Raw genomic sequence first — 25,395 nt, 5'->3', positions numbered from 1 at the left:
TATATAGGTCTACTAGAACACATCTACAAAAAAAACATTTGTAGTAATAGTTCCATGCAAACATTTTCTAGAAGGTTTATCATTTACACAAGTTTTTAGAGTTCTGCTCCTCTAATCGGCTTAACAAATTTCAACCTGTTTTGGCAGTATTAGCCCTGCCTGCAATCTTGGGCTTTGGAAGACAATAAGGGTCATTTACAAAAACACCCGACGAGGATGGGATTTGAACCCATGCATGCAGAGAACAATGGATAAGCAGTCCATCGCCTTAACCACTCGGCCACCTCTTCAACTTATTTTCGTTTTTTTCTTTGGTTAGTTTCCAGCTGTTTTATAACCAAACCTGATCCCTAAAAAGTGTTTTACAAATTTTGAGAAGTGTCAGTAATATGTATTCTAAATTTATTTTCCCTTATTTAAAATCAAATCTTTTCTTGTTTATAAAAATGTCATGAAATGACATGCAAGAACTAGATGAGTGTATATATAGGTCTACTAGAACACATCTACAAAAAAAAACATTTGTAGTAATAGTTCCATGCAAACATTTTCTAGAAGGTTTATCATTTACACAAGTTTTTAGAGTTCTGCTCCTCTAATCGGCTTAACAAATTTCAACCTGTTTTGGCAGTATTAGCCCTGCCTGCAATCTTGGGCTTTGGAAGACAATAATGGTCATTTACAAAAACACCCGACGAGGATGGGATGCAGAGCACAATGGATAAGCAGTCCATCGCCTTAACCACTCGGCCACCTCGTCAACTTATTTTCATTTTTTTCTTTGGTTAGTTTCCAGCTGTTTTATAACCAAACCTGATCCCTAAAAAGTGTTTTACAAATTTTGAGAAGTGTCAGTAATATGTATTCTAAATTTATTTTCCCTTATTTAAAATCAAATCTTTTCTTGTTTATAAAAATGTCATTAAATGGCATGCAAGAACTAGATGAGTGTATACATAGGTCTACTAGAACACATCTACAAAAAAAAACATTTGTAGTAATAGTTCCATGCAAACATTTTCTAGAAGGTTTATCATTTACACAAGTTTTTAGAGTTCTGCTCCTCTAATCGGCTTAACAAATTTCAACCTGTTTTGGCAGTATTAGCCCTGCCTGCAATCTTGGGCTTTGGAAGACAATAAGGGTCATTTACAAAAACACCCGACGAGGATGGGATGCAGAGCACAATGGATAAGCAGTCCATCGCCTTAACCACTCGGCCACCTCGTCAACTTATTTTCATTTTTTTCTTTGGTTAGTTTACAGCTGTTTTATAACCAAACCTGATCCCTAAAAAGTGTTTTACAAATTTTGAGAAGTGTCAGTAATATGTATTCTAAATTTATTTTCCCTTATTTAAAATCAAATCTTTTCTTCTTTATAAAAATGTCATTAAATGACATGCAAGAACTAGATGAGTGTATATATAGGTCTACTAGAACACATCTACAAAAAAAAACATTTGTAGTAATAGTTCCATGCAAACATTTTCTAGAAGGTTTATCATTTACACAAGTTTTTAGAGTTCTGCTCCTCTAATCGGCTTAACAAATTTCAACCTGTTTTGGCAGTATTAGCCCTGCCTGCAATCTTGGGCATTGGAAGACAATAATGGTCATTTACAAAAACAACCGACGAGGATGGGATGCAGAGCACAATGGATTAGCAGTCCATCGCCTTAACCACTCGGCCACCTCATCAACTTATTTTCATTTTTTTCTTTGGTTAGTTTCCAGCTGTTTTATAACCAAACCTGATCCCTAAAAAGTGTTTTACAAATTTTGAGAAGTGTCAGTAATATGTATTCTAAATTTATTTTCCCTTATTTAAAATCAAATCTTTTATTGTTTATAAAAATGTCATTAAATGGCATGCAAGAACTAGATGAGTGTGTATATATAGGTCTACTAGAACACATCTACAAAAAAAAACATTTGTAGTAATAGTTCCATGCAAACATTTTCTAGAAGGTTTATCATTTACACAAGTTTTTAGAGTTCTGCTCCTCTAATCGGCTTAACAAATTTCAACCTGTTTTGGCAGTATTAGCCCTGCCTGCAATCTTGGGCTTTGGAAGACAATAAGGGTCATTTACAAAAACACCCGACGAGGATGGGATGCAGAGCACAATGGATAAGCAGTCCATCGCCTTAACCACTCGGCCACCTCGTCAACTTATTTTCATTTTTTTCTTTGGTTAGTTTACAGCTGTTTTATAACCAAACCTGATCCCTAAAAAGTGTTTTACAAATTTTGAGAAGTGTAGGTAATATGTATTCTAAATTTATTTTCCCTTATTTAAAATCAAATCTTTTATTGTTTATAAAAATGTCATTAAATGGCATGCAAGAACTAGATGAGTGTGTATATATAGGTCTACTAGAACACATCTACAAAAAAAAACATTTGTAGTAATAGTTCCATGCAAACATTTTCTAGAAGGTTTATCATTTACACAAGTTTTTAGAGTTCTGCTCCTCTAATCGGCTTAACAAATTTCAACCTGTTTTGGCAGTATTAGCCCTGCCTGCAATCTTGGGCTTTGGAAGACAATAATGGTCATTTACAAAAACACCCGACGAGGATGGGATTTGAACCCATGCATGCAGAGCACAATGGATTAGCAGTCCATCGCCTTAACCACTCAGCCACCTCGTCAACTTATTTTCATTTTTTTCTTTGTTTAGTTTCCAGCTGTTTTATAACCAAACCTGATCCATAAAAAGTGTTTTACAAATTTTTAGAAGTGTCAGTAATATGTATTCTAAATTTATTTTCCCTTATTTAAAATCAAATCTTTTCTTGTTTATAAAAATGTCATTAAATGGCATGCAAGAACTAGATGAGTGTATATATAGGTCTACTAGAACACATCTACAAAAAAAAACATTTGTAGTAATAGTTCCATGCAAACATTTTCTAGAAGGTTTATCATTTACACAAGTTTTTAGAGTTCTGCTCCTCTAATCGGCTTAACAAATTTCAATCTGTTTTGGCAGTATTAGCCCTGCCTGCAATCTTGGGCTTTGGAAGACAATAATGGTCATTTACAAAAACACCCGACGAGGATGGGATTTGAACCCATGCATGCAGAGCACAATGGATTAGCAGTCCATCGCCTTAACCACTCGGCCACCTCGTCAACTTATTTTCATTTTTTTCTTTGGTTAGTTTCCAGCTGTTTTATAACCAAACCTGATCCATAAAAAGTGTTTTACAAATTTTTAGAAGTGTCAGTAATATGTATTCTAAATTTATTTTCCCTTATTTAAAATCAAATCTTTTCTTGTTTATAAAAATGTCATTAAATGGCATGCAAGAACTAGATGAGTGTATATATAGGTCTACTAGAACACATCTACAAAAAAAAACATTTGTAGTAATAGTTCCATGCAAACATTTTCTAGAAGGTTTATCATTTACACAAGTTTTTAGAGTTCTGCTCCTCTAATCGGCTTAACAAATTTCAACCTGTTTTGGCAGTATTAGCCCTGCCTGCAATCTTGGGCTTTGGAAGACAATAATGGTCATTTACAAAAACACCCGACGAGGATGGGATTTGAACCCATGCATGCAGAGCACAATGGATTAGCAGTCCATCACCTTAACCACTCGGCCACCTCGTCAACTTATTTTCATTTTTTTTCTTTGGTTAGTTTCCAGCTGTTTTATAACCAAACCTGATCCATAAAAAGTGTTTTACAAATTTTTAGAAGTGTCAGTAATATGTATTCTAAATTTATTTTCCCTTATTTAAAATCAAATCTTTTCTTGTTTATAAAAATGTCATTAAATGGCATGCAAGAACTAGATGAGTGTATATATAGGTCTACTAGAACACATCTACAAAAAAAAACATTTGTAGTAATAGTTCCATGCAAACATTTTCTAGAAGGTTTATCATTTACACAAGTTTTTAGAGTTCTGCTCCTCTAATCGGCTTAACAAATTTCAATCTGTTTTGGCAGTATTAGCCCTGCCTGCAATCTTGGGCTTTGGAAGACAATAATGGTCATTTACAAAAACACCCGACGAGGATGGGATTTGAACCCATGCATGCAGAGCACAATGGATTAGCAGTCCATCGCCTTAACCACTCGGCCACCTCGTCAACTTATTTTCATTTTTTTCTTTGGTTAGTTTCCAGCTGTTTTATAACCAAACCTGATCCATAAAAAGTGTTTTACAAATTTTTAGAAGTGTCAGTAATATGTATTCTAAATTTATTTTCCCTTATTTAAAATCAAATCTTTTCTTGTTTATAAAAATGTCATTAAATGGCATGCAAGAACTAGATGAGTGTATATATAGGTCTACTAGAACACATCTACAAAAAAAAACATTTGTAGTAATAGTTCCATGCAAACATTTTCTAGAAGGTTTATCATTTACACAAGTTTTTAGAGTTCTGCTCCTCTAATCGGCTTAACAAATTTCAATCTGTTTTGGCAGTATTAGCCCTGCCTGCAATCTTGGGCTTTGGAAGACAATAAGGGTCATTTACAAAAACACCCGACGAGGATGGGATGCAGAGCACAATGGATTAGCAGTCCATCGCCTTAACCACTCGGCCACCTCATCAACTTATTTTCATTTTTTTCTTTGGTTAGTTTCCAGCTGTTTTATAACCAAACCTGATCCCTAAAAAGTGTTTTACAAATTTTGAGAAGTGTCAGTAATATGTATTCTAAATTTATTTTCCCTTATTTAAAATCAAATATTTTCTTGTTTATAAAAATGTCATTAAATGGCATGCAAGAACTAGATGAGTGTATACATAGGTCTACTAGAACACATCTACAAAAAAAAACATTTGTAGTAATAGTTCCATGCAAACATTTTCTAGAAGGTTTATCATTTACACAAGTTTTTAGAGTTCTGCTCCTCTAATCGGCTTAACAAATTTCAATCTGTTTTGGCAGTATTAGCCCTGCCTGCAATCTTGGGCTTTGGAAGACAATAATGGTCATTTACAAAAACACCCGACGAGGATGGGATTTGAACCCATGCATGCAGAGCACAATGGATTAGCAGTCCATCGCCTTAACCACTCGGCCACCTCGTCAACTTATTTTCATTTTTTTCTTTGGTTAGTGTCCAGCTGTTTTATAACCAAACCTGATCCCTGAAAAGTGTTTTACAAATTTTGAGAAGTGTCAGTAATATGTATTCTAAATTTATTTTCCTTATTTAAAATCAAATCTTTTCTTGTTTATAAAAATGTCATTAAATGGCATGCAAGAACTAGATGAGTGTATATATAGGTCTACTAGAACACATCTACAAAAAAAAACATTTGTAGTAATAGTTCCATGCAAACATTTTCTAGAAGGTTTATCATTTACACAAGTTTTTAGAGTTCTGCTCCTCTAATCGGCTTAACAAATTTCAATCTGTTTTGGCAGTATTAGCCCTGCCTGCAATCTTGGGCTTTGGAAGACAATAATGGTCATTTACAAAAACACCCGACGAGGATGGGATTTGAACCCATGCATGTAGAGCACAATGGATTAGCAGTCCATCGCCTTAACCACTCGGCCACCTCGTCAACTTATTTTCATTTTTTTCTTTGGTTAGTTTCCAGCTGTTTTATAACCAAACCTGATCCATAAAAAGTGTTTTACAAATTTTGAGAAGTGTCAGTAATATGTATTCTAAATTTATTTTCCCTTATTTAAAATCAAATCTTTTCTTGTTTATAAAAATGTCATTAAATGGCATGCAAGAACTAGATGAGTGTATATATAGGTCTACTAGAACACATCTACAAAAAAAAACATTTGTAGTAATAGTTCCATGCAAACATTTTCTAGAAGGTTTATCATTTACACAAGTTTTTAGAGTTTTGCTCCTCTAATCGGCTTAACAAATTTCAACCTGTTTTGGCAGTATTAGCCCTGCCTGCAATCTTGGGCTTTGGAAGACAATAAGGGTCATTTACAAAAACACCCGACGAGGATGGGATTTGAACCCATGCATGCAGAGCACAATGGATTAGCAGTCCATCGCCTTAACCACTCGGCCACCTCGTCAACTTATTTTCATTTTTTTTCTTTGGTTAGTTTCCAGCTGTTTTATAACCAAACCTGATCCATAAAAAGTGTTTTTACAAATTTTTAGAAGTGTCAGTAATATGTATTCTAAATTTATTTTCCCTTATTTAAAATCAAATCTTTTCTTGTTTATAAAAATGTCATTAAATGGCATGCAAGAACTAGATGAGTGTATATATAGGTCTACTAGAACACATCTACAAAAAAAAACATTTGTAGTAATAGTTCCATGCAAACATTTTCTAGAAGGTTTATCATTTACACAAGTTTTTAGAGTTCTGCTCCTCTAATCGGCTTAACAAATTTCAACCTGTTTTGGCAGTATTAGCCCTGCCTGCAATCTTGGGCTTTGGAAGACAATAAGGGTCATTTACAAAAACACCCGACGAGGATGGGATGCAGAGCACAATGGATAAGCAGTCCATCGCCTTAACCACTCGGCCACCTCGTCAACTTATTTTCATTTTTTTCTTTGGTTAGTTTACAGCTGTTTTATAACCAAACCTGATCCCTAAAAAGTGTTTTACAAATTTTGAGAAGTGTCAGTAATATGTATTCTAAATTTATTTTCCCTTATTTAAAATCAAATCTTTTCTTCTTTATAAAAATGTCATTAAATGACATGCAAGAACTAGATGAGTGTATATATAGGTCTACTAGAACACATCTACAAAAAAAAACATTTGTAGTAATAGTTCCATGCAAACATTTTCTAGAAGGTTTATCATTTACACAAGTTTTTAGAGTTCTGCTCCTCTAATCGGCTTAACAAATTTCAACCTGTTTTGGCAGTATTAGCCCTGCCTGCAATCTTGGGCATTGGAAGACAATAATGGTCATTTACAAAAACAACCGACGAGGATGGGATGCAGAGCACAATGGATTAGCAGTCCATCGCCTTAACCACTCGGCCACCTCATCAACTTATTTTCATTTTTTTCTTTGGTTAGTTTCCAGCTGTTTTATAACCAAACCTGATCCCTAAAAAGTGTTTTACAAATTTTGAGAAGTGTCAGTAATATGTATTCTAAATTTATTTTCCCTTATTTAAAATCAAATCTTTTATTGTTTATAAAAATGTCATTAAATGGCATGCAAGAACTAGATGAGTGTGTATATATAGGTCTACTAGAACACATCTACAAAAAAAAACATTTGTAGTAATAGTTCCATGCAAACATTTTCTAGAAGGTTTATCATTTACACAAGTTTTTAGAGTTCTGCTCCTCTAATCGGCTTAACAAATTTCAACCTGTTTTGGCAGTATTAGCCCTGCCTGCAATCTTGGGCTTTGGAAGACAATAAGGGTCATTTACAAAAACACCCGACGAGGATGGGATGCAGAGCACAATGGATAAGCAGTCCATCGCCTTAACCACTCGGCCACCTCGTCAACTTATTTTCATTTTTTTCTTTGGTTAGTTTACAGCTGTTTTATAACCAAACCTGATCCCTAAAAAGTGTTTTACAAATTTTGAGAAGTGTAGGTAATATGTATTCTAAATTTATTTTCCCTTATTTAAAATCAAATCTTTTATTGTTTATAAAAATGTCATTAAATGGCATGCAAGAACTAGATGAGTGTGTATATATAGGTCTACTAGAACACATCTACAAAAAAAAACATTTGTAGTAATAGTTCCATGCAAACATTTTCTAGAAGGTTTATCATTTACACAAGTTTTTAGAGTTCTGCTCCTCTAATCGGCTTAACAAATTTCAACCTGTTTTGGCAGTATTAGCCCTGCCTGCAATCTTGGGCTTTGGAAGACAATAATGGTCATTTACAAAAACACCCGACGAGGATGGGATTTGAACCCATGCATGCAGAGCACAATGGATTAGCAGTCCATCGCCTTAACCACTCAGCCACCTCGTCAACTTATTTTCATTTTTTTCTTTGTTTAGTTTCCAGCTGTTTTATAACCAAACCTGATCCATAAAAAGTGTTTTACAAATTTTTAGAAGTGTCAGTAATATGTATTCTAAATTTATTTTCCCTTATTTAAAATCAAATCTTTTCTTGTTTATAAAAATGTCATTAAATGGCATGCAAGAACTAGATGAGTGTATATATAGGTCTACTAGAACACATCTACAAAAAAAAACATTTGTAGTAATAGTTCCATGCAAACATTTTCTAGAAGGTTTATCATTTACACAAGTTTTTAGAGTTCTGCTCCTCTAATCGGCTTAACAAATTTCAATCTGTTTTGGCAGTATTAGCCCTGCCTGCAATCTTGGGCTTTGGAAGACAATAATGGTCATTTACAAAAACACCCGACGAGGATGGGATTTGAACCCATGCATGCAGAGCACAATGGATTAGCAGTCCATCGCCTTAACCACTCGGCCACCTCGTCAACTTATTTTCATTTTTTTCTTTGGTTAGTTTCCAGCTGTTTTATAACCAAACCTGATCCATAAAAAGTGTTTTACAAATTTTTAGAAGTGTCAGTAATATGTATTCTAAATTTATTTTCCCTTATTTAAAATCAAATCTTTTCTTGTTTATAAAAATGTCATTAAATGGCATGCAAGAACTAGATGAGTGTATATATAGGTCTACTAGAACACATCTACAAAAAAAAACATTTGTAGTAATAGTTCCATGCAAACATTTTCTAGAAGGTTTATCATTTACACAAGTTTTTAGAGTTCTGCTCCTCTAATCGGCTTAACAAATTTCAACCTGTTTTGGCAGTATTAGCCCTGCCTGCAATCTTGGGCTTTGGAAGACAATAATGGTCATTTACAAAAACACCCGACGAGGATGGGATTTGAACCCATGCATGCAGAGCACAATGGATTAGCAGTCCATCACCTTAACCACTCGGCCACCTCGTCAACTTATTTTCATTTTTTTTCTTTGGTTAGTTTCCAGCTGTTTTATAACCAAACCTGATCCATAAAAAGTGTTTTACAAATTTTTAGAAGTGTCAGTAATATGTATTCTAAATTTATTTTCCCTTATTTAAAATCAAATCTTTTCTTGTTTATAAAAATGTCATTAAATGGCATGCAAGAACTAGATGAGTGTATATATAGGTCTACTAGAACACATCTACAAAAAAAAACATTTGTAGTAATAGTTCCATGCAAACATTTTCTAGAAGGTTTATCATTTACACAAGTTTTTAGAGTTCTGCTCCTCTAATCGGCTTAACAAATTTCAATCTGTTTTGGCAGTATTAGCCCTGCCTGCAATCTTGGGCTTTGGAAGACAATAATGGTCATTTACAAAAACACCCGACGAGGATGGGATTTGAACCCATGCATGCAGAGCACAATGGATTAGCAGTCCATCGCCTTAACCACTCGGCCACCTCGTCAACTTATTTTCATTTTTTTCTTTGGTTAGTTTCCAGCTGTTTTATAACCAAACCTGATCCATAAAAAGTGTTTTACAAATTTTTAGAAGTGTCAGTAATATGTATTCTAAATTTATTTTCCCTTATTTAAAATCAAATCTTTTCTTGTTTATAAAAATGTCATTAAATGGCATGCAAGAACTAGATGAGTGTATATATAGGTCTACTAGAACACATCTACAAAAAAAAACATTTGTAGTAATAGTTCCATGCAAACATTTTCTAGAAGGTTTATCATTTACACAAGTTTTTAGAGTTCTGCTCCTCTAATCGGCTTAACAAATTTCAATCTGTTTTGGCAGTATTAGCCCTGCCTGCAATCTTGGGCTTTGGAAGACAATAAGGGTCATTTACAAAAACACCCGACGAGGATGGGATGCAGAGCACAATGGATTAGCAGTCCATCGCCTTAACCACTCGGCCACCTCATCAACTTATTTTCATTTTTTTCTTTGGTTAGTTTCCAGCTGTTTTATAACCAAACCTGATCCCTAAAAAGTGTTTTACAAATTTTGAGAAGTGTCAGTAATATGTATTCTAAATTTATTTTCCCTTATTTAAAATCAAATATTTTCTTGTTTATAAAAATGTCATTAAATGGCATGCAAGAACTAGATGAGTGTATACATAGGTCTACTAGAACACATCTACAAAAAAAAACATTTGTAGTAATAGTTCCATGCAAACATTTTCTAGAAGGTTTATCATTTACACAAGTTTTTAGAGTTCTGCTCCTCTAATCGGCTTAACAAATTTCAATCTGTTTTGGCAGTATTAGCCCTGCCTGCAATCTTGGGCTTTGGAAGACAATAATGGTCATTTACAAAAACACCCGACGAGGATGGGATTTGAACCCATGCATGCAGAGCACAATGGATTAGCAGTCCATCGCCTTAACCACTCGGCCACCTCGTCAACTTATTTTCATTTTTTTCTTTGGTTAGTGTCCAGCTGTTTTATAACCAAACCTGATCCCTGAAAAGTGTTTTACAAATTTTGAGAAGTGTCAGTAATATGTATTCTAAATTTATTTTCCTTATTTAAAATCAAATCTTTTCTTGTTTATAAAAATGTCATTAAATGGCATGCAAGAACTAGATGAGTGTATATATAGGTCTACTAGAACACATCTACAAAAAAAAACATTTGTAGTAATAGTTCCATGCAAACATTTTCTAGAAGGTTTATCATTTACACAAGTTTTTAGAGTTCTGCTCCTCTAATCGGCTTAACAAATTTCAATCTGTTTTGGCAGTATTAGCCCTGCCTGCAATCTTGGGCTTTGGAAGACAATAATGGTCATTTACAAAAACACCCGACGAGGATGGGATTTGAACCCATGCATGTAGAGCACAATGGATTAGCAGTCCATCGCCTTAACCACTCGGCCACCTCGTCAACTTATTTTCATTTTTTTCTTTGGTTAGTTTCCAGCTGTTTTATAACCAAACCTGATCCATAAAAAGTGTTTTACAAATTTTGAGAAGTGTCAGTAATATGTATTCTAAATTTATTTTCCCTTATTTAAAATCAAATCTTTTCTTGTTTATAAAAATGTCATTAAATGGCATGCAAGAACTAGATGAGTGTATATATAGGTCTACTAGAACACATCTACAAAAAAAAACATTTGTAGTAATAGTTCCATGCAAACATTTTCTAGAAGGTTTATCATTTACACAAGTTTTTAGAGTTTTGCTCCTCTAATCGGCTTAACAAATTTCAACCTGTTTTGGCAGTATTAGCCCTGCCTGCAATCTTGGGCTTTGGAAGACAATAAGGGTCATTTACAAAAACACCCGACGAGGATGGGATTTGAACCCATGCATGCAGAGCACAATGGATTAGCAGTCCATCGCCTTAACCACTCGGCCACCTCGTCAACTTATTTTCATTTTTTTTCTTTGGTTAGTTTCCAGCTGTTTTATAACCAAACCTGATCCATAAAAAGTGTTTTTACAAATTTTTAGAAGTGTCAGTAATATGTATTCTAAATTTATTTTCCCTTATTTAAAATCAAATCTTTTCTTGTTTATAAAAATGTCATTAAATGGCATGCAAGAACTAGATGAGTGTATATATAGGTCTACTAGAACACATCTACAAAAAAAAACATTTGTAGTAATAGTTCCATGCAAACATTTTCTAGAAGGTTTATCATTTACACAAGTTTTTAGAGTTCTGCTCCTCTAATCGGCTTAACAAATTTCAACCTGTTTTGGCAGTATTAGCCCTGCCTGCAATCTTAAGCTTTGGAAGACAATAATGGTCATTTACAAAAACACCCGACGAGGATGGGATTTGAACCCATGCATGCAGAGCACAATGGATTAGCAGTCCATCGCCTTAACCACTCGGCCACCTTGTCAACTTATTTTCATTTTTTTTCTTTGGTTAGTTTCCAGCTGTTTTATAACCAAACCTGATCCATAAAAAGTGTTTTACAAATTTTTAGAAGTGTCAGTAATATGTATTCTAAATTTATTTTCCCTTATTTAAAATCAAATCTTTTCTTGTTTATAAAAATGTCATTAAATGGCATGCAAGAACTAGATGAGTGTATATATAGGTCTACTAGAACACATCTACAAAAAAAAACATTTGTAGTAATAGTTCCATGCAAACATTTTCTAGAAGGTTTATCATTTACACAAGTTTTTAGAGTTCTGCTCCTCTAATCGGCTTAACAAATTTCAACCTGTTTTGGCAGTATTAGCCCTGCCTGCAATCTTGGGCTTTGGAAGACAATAATGGTCATTTACAAAAACACCCGACGAGGATGGGATTTGAACCCATGCATGCAGAGCACAATGGATTAGCAGTCCATCACCTTAACCACTCGGCCACCTCGTCAACTTATTTTCTTTTTTTTCTTTGGTTAGTGTCCAGCTGTTTTATAACCAAACCTGATCCCTGAAAAGTGTTTTACAAATTTTGAGAAGTGTCAGTAATATGTATTCTAAATTTATTTTCCTTATTTAAAATCAAATCTTTTCTTGTTTATAAAAATGTCATTAAATGGCATGCAAGAACTAGATGAGTGTATATATAGGTCTACTAGAACACATCTACAAAAAAAAACATTTGTAGTAATAGTTCCATGCAAACATTTTCTAGAAGGTTTATCATTTACACAAGTTTTTAGAGTTCTGCTCCTCTAATCGGCTTAACAAATTTCAACCTGTTTTGGCAGTATTAGCCCTGCCTGCAATCTTAAGCTTTGGAAGACAATAATGGTCATTTACAAAAACACCCGACGAGGATGGGATTTGAACCCATGCATGCAGAGCACAATGGATTAGCAGTCCATCGCCTTAACCACTCGGCCACCTCGTCAACTTATTTTCATTTTTTTTCTTTGGTTAGTTTCCAGCTGTTTTATAACCAAGAAAAAAGTGTAGAAAAAAATCCTCCAGCTCACCTTGTCACAAGTAAGTCAGCACACGGATCCCCGTGTCGGCACACGTCAGAAATACTTCAAAAGCAGGGGGGGTTGGATCCAGCGCTGCAGGTACGATGTCTGTTAAAACGGGAATCTGTTCCCAAGTTATATTTTGGCTTGATTAAAATCGTAGCAAGTGAGCTACGTATAGTGGTTGAAGTGACAAGTGGGTATTGTCCAAATCCAGAGGGAAAAAGAAGTATAGGCGGTAGCCTACGCGTTTCTGACCTTCTCCAGGTCCTTAGTCATGGCTTATGGTAAGTCTGACTATGCAGTCTTCACTTTATATAACCAGTCTGTCTTGTATGTAATTAGTTGATTGCGGTTCAAGGCCGAAAGAACAGGGGGGAGCCCCGTGGAACGCAATCTTCCATTCTAACATCCAGAGAAAGTGTCCAAATTCCATTGGATACGATATGGATAAGGTGTTATTTTCTATGCGTAAAGATACTATGTCAGAAAAAACGATCTGTGTACTTGGTAATATCTGATATTTCTTATTTTCTTATTTTTTAAATTTCAACAGAAATAGAAAGAAGCTCGACAATTTTCATTAGATCGCTGTTCCTCTTCGGTAACTATGTTTGGTATACATAATATTTAATATTCAGTTACAATGTATGTTTATAATAGAAATGTCCTATTCTAGTGACCTTAGATACACCAATATGTTTAAAAAGCTGGCTTGAAAAGTGAAGAAACGCCTATTGTTGTTTTTAATGAAAAACAATGGATTATGTGTAGATGTGAAAAAGACGTACATTTAAAATAACAAAAAATACACTGGTATTAGACTTCTTGAAATAGGTTGGTTTTTAGTTATCTATTGTCGGGTGTTCTTTAAGGTTGGTTTACTTTTTTACCTTTTTTCCCATTTCTTAGTTTTTATTTCTCACCTTTGCGTTTTTTGTATGGGTTTTTGTGTGTGAATTGACGGGTATATCTCGAAATTACTGCTGAAGCCAAAATTCTGGAAACATTTGAACATTTCCTGTAAGAATAGGGAACTTCTTATTGATTATGTATATATTCGGATGTTAAATACAAATATCCTGGTGTATTTATACACGATTGACAGTTTTGTTTTTGGAGAAATATAAATATTTTTTAATTTTTTCAATTTTTATTTTCTCCTTTCCCCCAAATGAGCGGATAGATGTTTTATTAGATGTTGTAAGGGTAATTCTTGAAGTGGTTCCCAGTCTATATTATTTCTTTAGGCACTTATAATTCATAACGATTTATGAATTAATGTAATATATTATTTGAGTATAACATAAAAAGATTTTTTATTATTGTTTGTTTTATTTGTTTTTTATTTTTCGTTGTTTATTTATTTGATACCATGGTATTTTTTATGTATAGTTTGGAAATGTTATGGAAGTATTCTTGTTTAATTACTTGCCATTGATTTGAATCAAAAAATTTTTTTTAGTTTTGTCACTATATTCTTAGAGTATATTTGAAAATATTTAGTTAGTATACAAGTTCATTATATTTTTAGAGTTGGATTGCCAATTGTAAGTGAAATCGAGGATGTCACCATTTTGTGGTTAATAGTGGAACATAAGATCCTTTCTCAAATTTAAGCCTTTTGGGACCCTTGTTTGGAGGCTAAAGATCCAGAAGGCTTCTCTCGTTTGTGTTATATGTCTAATATCACCACCTCTTTTTGGATTATAAATTTTTTCAATCGCATAACAAGAAAAACCATCAAATGTTCTGTTGTGTTGAGTTATGAAGTGCTTTGCTACATTTGATGTGTTGAGGATGTTTGGATTGCGGATGTAGCCAAGATGTTCAAGGATTCTTATTTTAAATTTCCTGTTTGTACACCCAATATATTTCAGGTTACATAAAGTACATTCAATTACGTATATGACCGAGTCGGTGTTACAGTTCATATAATTTTTAATGGGATGTGTATCAGTATTGGTTGAATTTGTGAATGTCTTTTTTGGTATCACATATGAGCATACTTTACACGGATTATTTCCACATCTAAAGAATCCTTTTTGTTCTAACCAAGAACTTTTTGTCTTGATGGGATTGAAGAATGATGGAGAGAGTGTTGTGGCCAAAGAGGGAGCCTTGCGTGGGACTATTCTACATCCGTTCCTGAGGATGTCTTCTAGAGCTGGGTCTTCTCTGAGCATAGGTAGGTGTTTGTTCACAATCCTTTTTATACTGTTAAATTGGTTAGTTTGTTGTAAGACTAGTGTGGGTGTATTGGATGTTGGTTTTACATGTTTGTTTTGGGACAAAAGGATGTCTCTGTTTTTCTCAGCTATTATTTTGTCAGCTCTGTCTAAAGCCCAACCTGGATACCCCCTGTTAGATAGTCTATTATGTATAACTTGTGTTTCAGTTTTGAATTGTGCGTCTGAGCTACAGTTTCGTTTTGCTCTATATAATTCGCCCACTGGGATCGAAACAATGGTCTGTTTGGAATGGTTACTACCTGCATGTAGGATGGTATTTCCTGCTGTTGGTTTTCTGTAAGTTTTTGTATGTATTTGTATTCCATCTTCTCCTCTTAGTTCCAGGTCTAGGAAAATAATATTAGTTTTTGAAAATGTATGTGTGAACCGAAGGTTGTACTCGTTGGAATTGAGGAAATCCATAAATTTCTGTATGGTAGATACATCTCCCTCCCAGATGAACAGGAGGTCATCGATGTATCTACCATACCAGTTGATATTATCTCCAAACGAATTTTCTGTAGAGAAAATGGTTTTTTCCTCCCACCACGCCATAACCAAGTTCGCCAAGGACGGGGAAAATTTTGCCCCCATTGAGACCCCCCTTAATTGGAGGTAATATTTGGTATCAAAATAGAAATAGTTATGCGTTAGTAAAAAAGTGAGGATTTCCAGAATGTATAATTGTAATGAATCACTGTAGTTGCTATGTTTGTTCAGGTGGTGTTTAATGGCAACATGAGCTATATTATGAGGTATACTTGGATAAAGAGATGTAACATCACAAGTTAACCATGTGTAATTTTTTGACCATGTTTTGTACCTGAATGCACATAGGACATCTTTGGTGTCCTTCAAAAAACCTGATGTATTTTGTGCAATAGGTTGCAGGAGGGAGTCCAGCCACTCCGATGTTTTTTCGGAAAACGACCCTATTCCCGATACTATTGGTCGCATAGGGGGAGGGATAATATTTTTATGTGTTTTTGGCAGGGCATGCAATATTGGCGTGATAGGATGTTCCACAGTCATGTAATCTGCCTGTTTTGATGTTAAGGAGCCACTATCTAAGCCTATCTTTATCAGATTTTTTATTTCTTTTTGAAATCCAATGATTGGATTTTGTTTTAATATTTTATAGGTGCTTTGGTCTGACAGTAGATCCTCTATTTGCATTTTGTAGTCTTCCCTCTTCATGATGGCAATGCTGCCTCCCTTGTCTGATTTTTTGATAATTAGGTCCTTGTTGTCTTCAAGCGATTTTTTGGCTTTTCTTAGTTTGTTTGGAAAATTGTTGATTCTTTTTTCTTTCTTGGTTGATTCAGACAGTTGTTGTAAGTCTTTTTCTATCAGAATCTGGAACCGATCCATTGTTTCCGTCCTTGATGTGACCGGGTAAAATTTAGGGTTAATGGTTTTGAAATTACTTGATGTTTGGATATCCTTTGTTGGAAGTTCTGTATCTAAAGTTTCCAAAACTAGCAAGGTCTTAGATTCTTGGAAGGACAATGCGTTTTCAGACCGGTTTTTGATATTCAAAGGTTCCAGATGAAAATCTGTAGTTTGATCGGTCGTTGTTAGAGTTGTACATATTTGTGCTTCGACAGGGTCTGTCTCATGATTATAAAAATGTCTTCTTATGGTTAAATTTCTAACGAATTTGTTGACATCAAGTAATGTACTGAACAGGTCGAAATTTTTTGTTGGTGCAAAATTAAGGCCAAGGGATAAGACTTCAGTTTGTTCCTCTGTGAGACTGGTTGTGGAGAGGTTAGTGATGTTTAGGTTAGATTGTAGTTCCTCCGGGTGCGGGGGCGAACACTCTGTTCTTGATTTACCGGATTTGTGTTTGCGACCGCCCCTCCTGCCTCGTTTTTTGACGTATATTTTCTGTCAAATCTGGGGTTGTATTTAGATCTATCTTTGAGATTGTCGACATTTGGATCATCACATTCACCTTCTCCTGAATCAGGTTCAGTGGAACTGAAGCTCACTCTGTGTTGGTATTGGCCGTGTCTTCCTGAATTTTTCCTTTGTTTTAAAATCGGTCTGAATTTGTTGAAGTTTTTTCCCCTGTTGTTCCAATTGTAAATTTCCTGATTGGCATAGTCCCGTAGATCTCTTTGGAACTTGGTTCTTTTAATTTCTGCCATTGATTTGTCGATTTTGTCGATACTATTGGAAGTCCGTGTTTCTAGTGTGACATAGTTGGGTGAGCTGGCAAATGCTTCTAGCTTTTTTTTGGTTGTAGAGATTTCGTCTTTAAGTTCAATTAGTTTCAGTTCCTCTTGTGAGATAATTAATTTCATCAGTTTCAACGAGCACTCAGAAAGGGTCTGATTCCACTCAGTACTGAAAGTTTCTGAATATTTAAATGTAGGTGTTTTTTTCATACGTAACCCTCTTGGGATCATGTCTTTGGCACAATAATTTTTTAAGGTTGTGAGGTCCCACCAGACTTTTGTTTCATGGATCATAGATTTTTCTAGTGTATGAAAGAGATCTTCCATTTCATAACAATTTTCCTTTAAATTATCCGTAGTGCCAAAAACCCTTGCTGCCAGATCGGCTCGAGTATATTGAGTTTCGTTTGTCATCTCTTATTTTATACTTGAGGAATCCAGAAAAATTGTCAGAAGAAACCAGTGTACATGAATAAAATATGAAAGTAAGCCTTTGACAAATAGCATTAAATATTATCCTTATTTCAATATGTCATGGGTATAATAATTCTTAGTTCACCTCTGTGCTGGTAAAGTGAAGCTTCACTGTTCATCAATAATATGGAACACTGATTGTAGATGTAGAGGTTTGGACACCCATCAATATCCAAATAAGATTGAGACACGTGAGGAAATTTTTTTCAACCGATAGTGAAGTACAAGAAAAAAGTGTAGAAAAAAATCCTCCAGCTCACCTTGTCACAAGTAAGTCAGCACACGGATCCCCGTGTCGGCACACGTCAGAAATACTTCAAAAGCAGGGGGGGGTTGGATCCAGCGCTGCAGGTACGATGTCTGTTAAAACGGGAATCTGTTCCCAAGTTATATTTTGGCTTGATTAAAATCGTAGCAAGTGAGCTACGTATAGTGGTTGAAGTGACAAGTGGGTATTGTCCAAATCCAGAGGGAAAAAGAAGTATAGGCGGTAGCCTACGCGTTTCTGACCTTCTCCAGGTCCTTAGTCATGGCTTATGGTAAGTCTGACTATGCAGTCTTCACTTTATATAACCAGTCTGTCTTGTATGTAATTAGTTGATTGCGGTTCAAGGCCGAAAGAACAGGGGGGAGCCCCGTGGAACGCAATCTTCCATTCTAACATCCAGAGAAAGTGTCCAAATTCCATTGGATACGATATGGATAAGGTGTTATTTTCTATGCGTAAAGATACTATGTCAGAAAAAACGATCTGTGTACTTGGTAATATCTGATATTTCTTATTTTCTTATTTTTTAAATTTCAACACAAATAGAAAGAAGCTCGACAATTTTCATTAGATCGCTGTTCCTCTTCGGTAACTATGTTTGGTATACATAATATTTAATATTCAGTTACAATGTATGTTTATAATAGAAATGTCCTATTCTAGTGACCTTAGATACACCAATATGTTTAAAAAGCTGGCTTGAAAAGTGAAGAAACGCCTATTGTTGTTTTTAATGAAAAACAATGGATTATGTGTAGATGTGAAAAAGACGTACATTTAAAATAACAAAAAATACACTGGTATTAGACTTCTTGAAATACGTTGGTTTTTAGTTATCTATTGTCGGGTGTTCTTTAAGGTTGGTTTACTTTTTTACCTTTTTTCCCATTTCTTAGTTTTTATTTCTCACCTTTGCGTTTTTTGTATGGGTTTTTGTGTGTGAATTGACGGGTATATCTCGAAAATACTGCTGAAGCCAAAATTCTGGAAACATTTGAACATTTCCTGTAAGAATAGGGAACTTCTTATTGATTATGTATATATTCGGATGTTAAATACAAATATCCTGGTGTATTTATACACGATTGACAGTTTTGTTTTTGGAGAAATATAAATATTTTTTAATTTTTTCAATTTTTATTTTCTCCTTTCCCCCAAATGAGCGGATAGATGTTTTATTAGATGTTGTAAGGGTAATTCTTGAAGTGGTTCCCAGTCTATATTATTTCTTTAGGCACTTATAATTCATAACGATTTATGAATTAATGTAATATATTATTTGAGTATAACATAAAAAGATTTTTTATTATTGTTTGTTTTATTTGTTTTTTATTTTTCGTTGTTTATTTATTTGATACCATGGTATTTTTTATGTATAGTTTGGAAATGTTATGGAAGTATTCTTGTTTAATTACTTGCCATTGATTTGAATCAAAAAATTTTTTTTAGTTTTGTCACTATATTCTTAGAGTATATTTGAAAATATTTAGTTAGTATACAAGTTCATTATATTTTTAGAGTTGGATTGCCAATTGTAAGTGAAATCGAGGATGTCACCATTTTGTGGTTAATAGTGGAACATAAGATCCTTTCTCAAATTTAAGCCTTTTGGGACCCTTGTTTGGAGGCTAAAGATCCAGAAGGCTTCTCTCGTTTGTGTTATATGTCTAATATCACCACCTCTTTTTGGATTATAAATTTTTTCAATCGCATAACAAGAAAAACCATCAAATGTTCTGTTGTGTTGAGTTATGAAGTGCTTTGCTACATTTGATGTGTTGAGGATGTTTGGATTGCGGATGTAGCCAAGATGTTCAAGGATTCTTATTTTAAATTTCCTGTTTGTACACCCAATATATTTCAGGTTACATAAAGTACATTCAATTACGTATATGACCGAGTCGGTGTTACAGTTCATATAATTTTTAATGGGATGTGTATCAGTATTGGTTGAATTTGTGAATGTCTTTTTTGGTATCACATATGAGCATACTTTACACGGATTATTTCCACATCTAAAGAATCCTTTTTGTTCTAACCAAGAACTTTTTGTCTTGATGGGATTGAAGAATGATGGAGAGAGTGTTGTGGCCAAAGAGGGAGCCTTACGTGGGACTATTCTACATCCGTTCCTGAGGATGTCTTCTAGAGCTGGGTCTTCTCTGAGCATAGGTAGGTGTTTGTTCACAATCCTTTTTATACTGTTAAATTGGTTAGTTTGTTGTAAGACTAGTGTGGGTGTATTGGATGTTGGTTTTACATGTTTGTTTTGGGACAAAAGGATGTCTCTGTTTTTCTCAGCTATTATTTTGTCAGCTCTGTCTAAAGCCCAACCTGGATACCCCCTGTTAGATAGTCTATTATGTATAACTTGTGTTTCAGTTTTGAATTGTGCGTCTGAGCTACAGTTTCGTTTTGCTCTATATAATTCGCCCACTGGGATCGAAACAATGGTCTGTTTGGAATGGTTACTACCTGCATGTAGGATGGTATTTCCTGCTGTTGGTTTTCTGTAAGTTTTTGTATGTATTTGTATTCCATCTTCTCCTCTTAGTTCCAGGTCTAGGAAAATAATATTAGTTTTTGAAAATGTATGTGTGAACCGAAGGTTGTACTCGTTGGAATTGAGGAAATCCATAAATTTCTGTATGGTAGATACATCTCCCTCCCAGATGAACAGGAGGTCATCGATGTATCTAACATACCAGTTGATATTATCTCCAAACGAATTTTCTGTAGAGAAAATGGTTTTTTCCTCCCACCACGCCATAACCAAGTTCGCCAAGGACGGGGAAAATTTTGCCCCCATTGAGACCCCCCTTAATTGGAGGTAATATTTGGTATCAAAATAGAAATAGTTATGCGTTAGTAAAAAAGTGAGGATTTCCAGAATGTATAATTGTAATGAATCACTGTAGTTGCTATGTTTGTTCAGGTGGTGTTTAATGGCAACATGAGCTATATTATGAGGTATACTTGGATAAAGAGATGTAACATCACAAGTTAACCATGTGTAATTTTTTGACCATGTTTTGTACCTGAATGCACATAGGACATCTTTGGTGTCCTTCAAAAAACCTGATGTATTTTGTGCAATAGGTTGCAGGAGGGAGTCCAGCCACTCCGATGTTTTTTCGGAAAACGACCCTATTCCCGATACTATTGGTCGCATAGGGGGAGGGATAATATTTTTATGTGTTTTTGGCAGGGCATGCAATATTGGCGTGATAGGATGTTCCACAGTCATGTAATCTGCCTGTTTTGATGTTAAGGAGCCACTATCTAAGCCTATCTTTATCAGATTTTTTATTTCTTTTTGAAATCCAATGATTGGATTTTGTTTTAATATTTTATAGGTGCTTTGGTCTGACAGTAGATCCTCTATTTGCATTTTGTAGTCTTCCCTCTTCATGATGGCAATGCTGCCTCCCTTGTCTGATTTTTTGATAATTAGGTCCTTGTTGTCTTCAAGCGATTTTTTGGCTTTTCTTAGTTTGTTTGGAAAATTGTTGATTCTTTTTTCTTTCTTGGTTGATTCAGACAGTTGTTGTAAGTCTTTTTCTATCAGAATCTGGAACCGATCCATTGTTTCCGTCCTTGATGTGACCGGGTAAAATTTAGGGTTAATGGTTTTGAAATTACTTGATGTTTGGATATCCTTTGTTGGAAGTTCTGTATCTAAAGTTTCCAAAACTAGCAAGGTCTTAGATTCTTGGAAGGACAATGCGTTTTCAGACCGGTTTTTGATATTCAAAGGTTCCAGATGAAAATCTGTAGTTTGATCGGTCGTTGTTAGAGTTGTACATATTTGTGCTTCGACAGGGTCTGTCTCATGATTATAAAAATGTCTTCTTATGGTTAAATTTCTAACGAATTTGTTGACATCAAGTAATGTACTGAACAGGTCGAAATTTTTTGTTGGTGCAAAATTAAGGCCAAGGGATAAGACTTCAGTTTGTTCCTCTGTGAGACTGGTTGTGGAGAGGTTAGTGATGTTTAGGTTAGATTGTAGTTCCTCCGGGTGCGGGGGCGAACACTCTGTTCTTGATTTACCGGATTTGTGTTTGCGACCGCCCCTCCTGCCTCGTTTTTTGACGTATATTTTCTGTCAAATCTGGGGTTGTATTTAGATCTATCTTTGAGATTGTCGACATTTGGATCATCACATTCACCTTCTCCTGAATCAGGTTCAGTGGAACTGAAGCTCACTCTGTGTTGGTATTGGCCGTGTCTTCCTGAATTTTTCCTTTGTTTTAAAATCGGTCTGAATTTGTTGAAGTTTTTTCCCCTGTTGTTCCAATTGTAAATTTCCTGATTGGCATAGTCCCGTAGATCTCTTTGGAACTTGGTTCTTTTAATTTCTGCCATTGATTTGTCGATTTTGTCGATACTATTGGAAGTCCGTGTTTCTAGTGTGACATAGTTGGGTGAGCTGGCAAATGCTTCTAGCTTTTTTTTGGTTGTAGAGATTTCGTCTTTAAGTTCAATTAGTTTCAGTTCCTCTTGTGAGATAATTAATTTCATCAGTTTCAACGAGCACTCAGAAAGGGTCTGATTCCACTCAGTACTGAAAGTTTCTGAATATTTAAATGTAGGTGTTTTTTTCATACGTAACCCTCTTGGGATCATGTCTTTGGCACAATAATTTTTTAAGGTTGTGAGGTCCCACCAGACTTTTGTTTCATGGATCATAGATTTTTCTAGTGTATGAAAGAGATCTTCCATTTCATAACAATTTTCCTTTAAATTATCCGTAGTGCCAAAAACCCTTGCTGCCAGATCGGCTCGAGTATATTGAGTTTCGTTTGTCATCTCTTATTTTATACTTGAGGAATCCAGAAAAATTGTCAGAAGAAACCAGTGTACATGAATAAAATATGAAAGTAAGCCTTTGACAAATAGCATTAAATATTATCCTTATTTCAATATGTCATGGGTATAATAATTCTTAGTTCACCTCTGTGCTGGTAAAGTGAAGCTTCACTGTTCATCAATAATATGGAACACTGATTGTAGATGTAGAGGTTTGGACACCCATCAATATCCAAATAAGATTGAGACACGTGAGGAAAATTTTTTCAACCGATAGTGAAGTACAAGAAAAAAGTGTAGAAAAAAATCCTCCAGCTCACCTTGTCACAAGTAAGTCAGCACACGGATCCCCGTGTCGGCACACGTCAGAAATACTTCAAAAGCAGGGGGGGGTTGGATCCAGCGCTGCAGGTACGATGTCTGTTAAAACGGGAATCTGTTCCCAAGTTATATTTTGGCTTGATTAAAATCGTAGCAAGTGAGCTACGTATAGTGGTTGAAGTGACAAGTGGGTATTGTCCAAATCCAGAGGGAAAAAGAAGTATAGGCGGTAGCCTACGCGTTTCTGACCTTCTCCAGGTCCTTAGTCATGGCTTATGGTAAGTCTGACTATGCAGTCTTCACTTTATATAACCAGTCTGTCTTGTATGTAATTAGTTGATTGCGGTTCAAGGCCGAAAGAACAGGGGGGAGCCCCGTGGAACGCAATCTTCCATTCTAACATCCAGAGAAAGTGTCCAAATTCCATTGGATACGATATGGATAAGGTGTTATTTTCTATGCGTAAAGATACTATGTCAGAAAAAACGATCTGTGTACTTGGTAATATCTGATATTTCTTATTTTCTTATTTTTTAAATTTCAACAGAAATAGAAAGAAGCTCGACAATTTTCATTAGATCGCTGTTCCTCTTCGGTAACTATGTTTGGTATACATAATATTTAATATTCAGTTACAATGTATGTTTATAATAGAAATGTCCTATTCTAGTGACCTTAGATACACCAATATGTTTAAAAAGCTGGCTTGAAAAGTGAAGAAACGCCTATTGTTGTTTTTAATGAAAAACAATGGATTATGTGTAGATGTGAAAAAGACGTACATTTAAAATAACAAAAAATACACTGGTATTAGACTTCTTGAAATACGTTGGTTTTTAGTTATCTATTGTCGGGTGTTCTTTAAGGTTGGTTTACTTTTTTACCTTTTTTCCCATTTCTTAGTTTTTATTTCTCACCTTTGCGTTTTTTGTATGGGTTTTTGTGTGTGAATTGACGGGTATATCTCGAAATTACTGCTGAAGCCAAAATTCTGGAAACATTTGAACATTTCCTGTAAGAATAGGGAACTTCTTATTGATTATGTATATATTCGGATGTTAAATACAAATATCCTGGTGTATTTATACACGATTGACAGTTTTGTTTTTGGAGAAATATAAATATTTTTTAATTTTTTCAATTTTTATTTTCTCCTTTCCCCCAAATGAGCGGATAGATGTTTTATTAGATGTTGTAAGGGTAATTCTTGAAGTGGTTCCCAGTCTATATTATTTCTTTAGGCACTTATAATTCATAACGATTTATGAATTAATGTAATATATTATTTGAGTATAACATAAAAAGATTTTTTATTATTGTTTGTTTTATTTGTTTTTTATTTTTCGTTGTTTATTTATTTGATACCATGGTATTTTTTATGTATAGTTTGGAAATGTTATGGAAGTATTCTTGTTTAATTACTTGCCATTGATTTGAATCAAAAAATTTTTTTTAGTTTTGTCACTATATTCTTAGAGTATATTTGAAAATATTTAGTTAGTATACAAGTTCATTATATTTTTAGAGTTGGATTGCCAATTGTAAGTGAAATCGAGGATGTCACCATTTTGTGGTTAATAGTGGAACATAAGATCCTTTCTCAAATTTAAGCCTTTTGGGACCCTTGTTTGGAGGCTAAAGATCCAGAAGGCTTCTCTCGTTTGTGTTATATGTCTAATATCACCACCTCTTTTTGGATTATAAATTTTTTCAATCGCATAACAAGAAAAACCATCAAATGTTCTGTTGTGTTGAGTTATGAAGTGCTTTGCTACATTTGATGTGTTGAGGATGTTTGGATTGCGGATGTAGCCAAGATGTTCAAGGATTCTTATTTTAAATTTCCTGTTTGTACACCCAATATATTTCAGGTTACATAAAGTACATTCAATTACGTATATGACCGAGTCGGTGTTACAGTTCATATAATTTTTAATGGGATGTGTATCAGTATTGGTTGAATTTGTGAATGTCTTTTTTGGTATCACATATGAGCATACTTTACACGGATTATTTCCACATCTAAAGAATCCTTTTTGTTCTAACCAAGAACTTTTTGTCTTGATGGGATTGAAGAATGATGGAGAGAGTGTTGTGGCCAAAGAGGGAGCCTTGCGTGGGACTATTCTACATCCGTTCCTGAGGATGTCTTCTAGAGCTGGGTCTTCTCTGAGCATAGGTAGGTGTTTGTTCACAATCCTTTTTATACTGTTAAATTGGTTAGTTTGTTGTAAGACTAGTGTGGGTGTATTGGATGTTGGTTTTACATG

General features: G+C 34.7%; 17 non-coding genes across 17 annotated transcripts; all 17 read right to left on the bottom strand.

Annotated features, from left to right (window-relative positions):
• Window positions 1-2,576: 2,576 nt before the first annotated feature.
• On the bottom strand, window positions 2,577-2,658 carry TRNAS-GCU (transfer RNA serine (anticodon GCU)). The gene has a single exon. It is a non-coding gene; the product is annotated as a tRNA-Ser (tRNA).
• Window positions 2,659-3,060: 402 nt separating this feature from the next.
• TRNAS-GCU (transfer RNA serine (anticodon GCU)) lies at window positions 3,061-3,142 on the bottom strand. The gene has a single exon. It is a non-coding gene; the product is annotated as a tRNA-Ser (tRNA).
• A 402-nt stretch (window positions 3,143-3,544) lies between these two features.
• Window positions 3,545-3,626, bottom strand: TRNAS-GCU (transfer RNA serine (anticodon GCU)). Its single transcript has one exon. It is a non-coding gene; the product is annotated as a tRNA-Ser (tRNA).
• A 403-nt stretch (window positions 3,627-4,029) lies between these two features.
• On the bottom strand, window positions 4,030-4,111 carry TRNAS-GCU (transfer RNA serine (anticodon GCU)). The gene has a single exon. It is a non-coding gene; the product is annotated as a tRNA-Ser (tRNA).
• An 872-nt stretch (window positions 4,112-4,983) lies between these two features.
• TRNAS-GCU (transfer RNA serine (anticodon GCU)) lies at window positions 4,984-5,065 on the bottom strand. The gene has a single exon. It is a non-coding gene; the product is annotated as a tRNA-Ser (tRNA).
• Window positions 5,066-5,466: 401 nt separating this feature from the next.
• TRNAS-GCU (transfer RNA serine (anticodon GCU)) lies at window positions 5,467-5,548 on the bottom strand. Its single transcript has one exon. It is a non-coding gene; the product is annotated as a tRNA-Ser (tRNA).
• Window positions 5,549-5,950: 402 nt separating this feature from the next.
• Window positions 5,951-6,032, bottom strand: TRNAS-GCU (transfer RNA serine (anticodon GCU)). Its single transcript has one exon. It is a non-coding gene; the product is annotated as a tRNA-Ser (tRNA).
• Window positions 6,033-7,850: 1,818 nt separating this feature from the next.
• On the bottom strand, window positions 7,851-7,932 carry TRNAS-GCU (transfer RNA serine (anticodon GCU)). The gene has a single exon. It is a non-coding gene; the product is annotated as a tRNA-Ser (tRNA).
• A 402-nt stretch (window positions 7,933-8,334) lies between these two features.
• Window positions 8,335-8,416, bottom strand: TRNAS-GCU (transfer RNA serine (anticodon GCU)). The gene has a single exon. It is a non-coding gene; the product is annotated as a tRNA-Ser (tRNA).
• Window positions 8,417-8,818: 402 nt separating this feature from the next.
• TRNAS-GCU (transfer RNA serine (anticodon GCU)) lies at window positions 8,819-8,900 on the bottom strand. The gene has a single exon. It is a non-coding gene; the product is annotated as a tRNA-Ser (tRNA).
• Window positions 8,901-9,303: 403 nt separating this feature from the next.
• On the bottom strand, window positions 9,304-9,385 carry TRNAS-GCU (transfer RNA serine (anticodon GCU)). Its single transcript has one exon. It is a non-coding gene; the product is annotated as a tRNA-Ser (tRNA).
• An 872-nt stretch (window positions 9,386-10,257) lies between these two features.
• TRNAS-GCU (transfer RNA serine (anticodon GCU)) lies at window positions 10,258-10,339 on the bottom strand. The gene has a single exon. It is a non-coding gene; the product is annotated as a tRNA-Ser (tRNA).
• Window positions 10,340-10,740: 401 nt separating this feature from the next.
• Window positions 10,741-10,822, bottom strand: TRNAS-GCU (transfer RNA serine (anticodon GCU)). The gene has a single exon. It is a non-coding gene; the product is annotated as a tRNA-Ser (tRNA).
• Window positions 10,823-11,224: 402 nt separating this feature from the next.
• Window positions 11,225-11,306, bottom strand: TRNAS-GCU (transfer RNA serine (anticodon GCU)). Its single transcript has one exon. It is a non-coding gene; the product is annotated as a tRNA-Ser (tRNA).
• Window positions 11,307-11,710: 404 nt separating this feature from the next.
• On the bottom strand, window positions 11,711-11,792 carry TRNAS-GCU (transfer RNA serine (anticodon GCU)). Its single transcript has one exon. It is a non-coding gene; the product is annotated as a tRNA-Ser (tRNA).
• Window positions 11,793-12,195: 403 nt separating this feature from the next.
• TRNAS-GCU (transfer RNA serine (anticodon GCU)) lies at window positions 12,196-12,277 on the bottom strand. Its single transcript has one exon. It is a non-coding gene; the product is annotated as a tRNA-Ser (tRNA).
• Window positions 12,278-12,678: 401 nt separating this feature from the next.
• On the bottom strand, window positions 12,679-12,760 carry TRNAS-GCU (transfer RNA serine (anticodon GCU)). The gene has a single exon. It is a non-coding gene; the product is annotated as a tRNA-Ser (tRNA).
• Between the last annotated feature and the right edge of the window lie 12,635 nt (window positions 12,761-25,395).

This window comes from Rhinoderma darwinii (assembly GCF_050947455.1).
Source record: "Rhinoderma darwinii isolate aRhiDar2 chromosome 3 unlocalized genomic scaffold, aRhiDar2.hap1 SUPER_3_unloc_12, whole genome shotgun sequence".
NCBI lineage: Eukaryota > Metazoa > Chordata > Amphibia > Anura > Rhinodermatidae > Rhinoderma > Rhinoderma darwinii.
The sequence above is the reverse complement of the archived record's forward strand: the minus strand, read 5'-3'. Positions and strand labels throughout refer to the sequence as shown.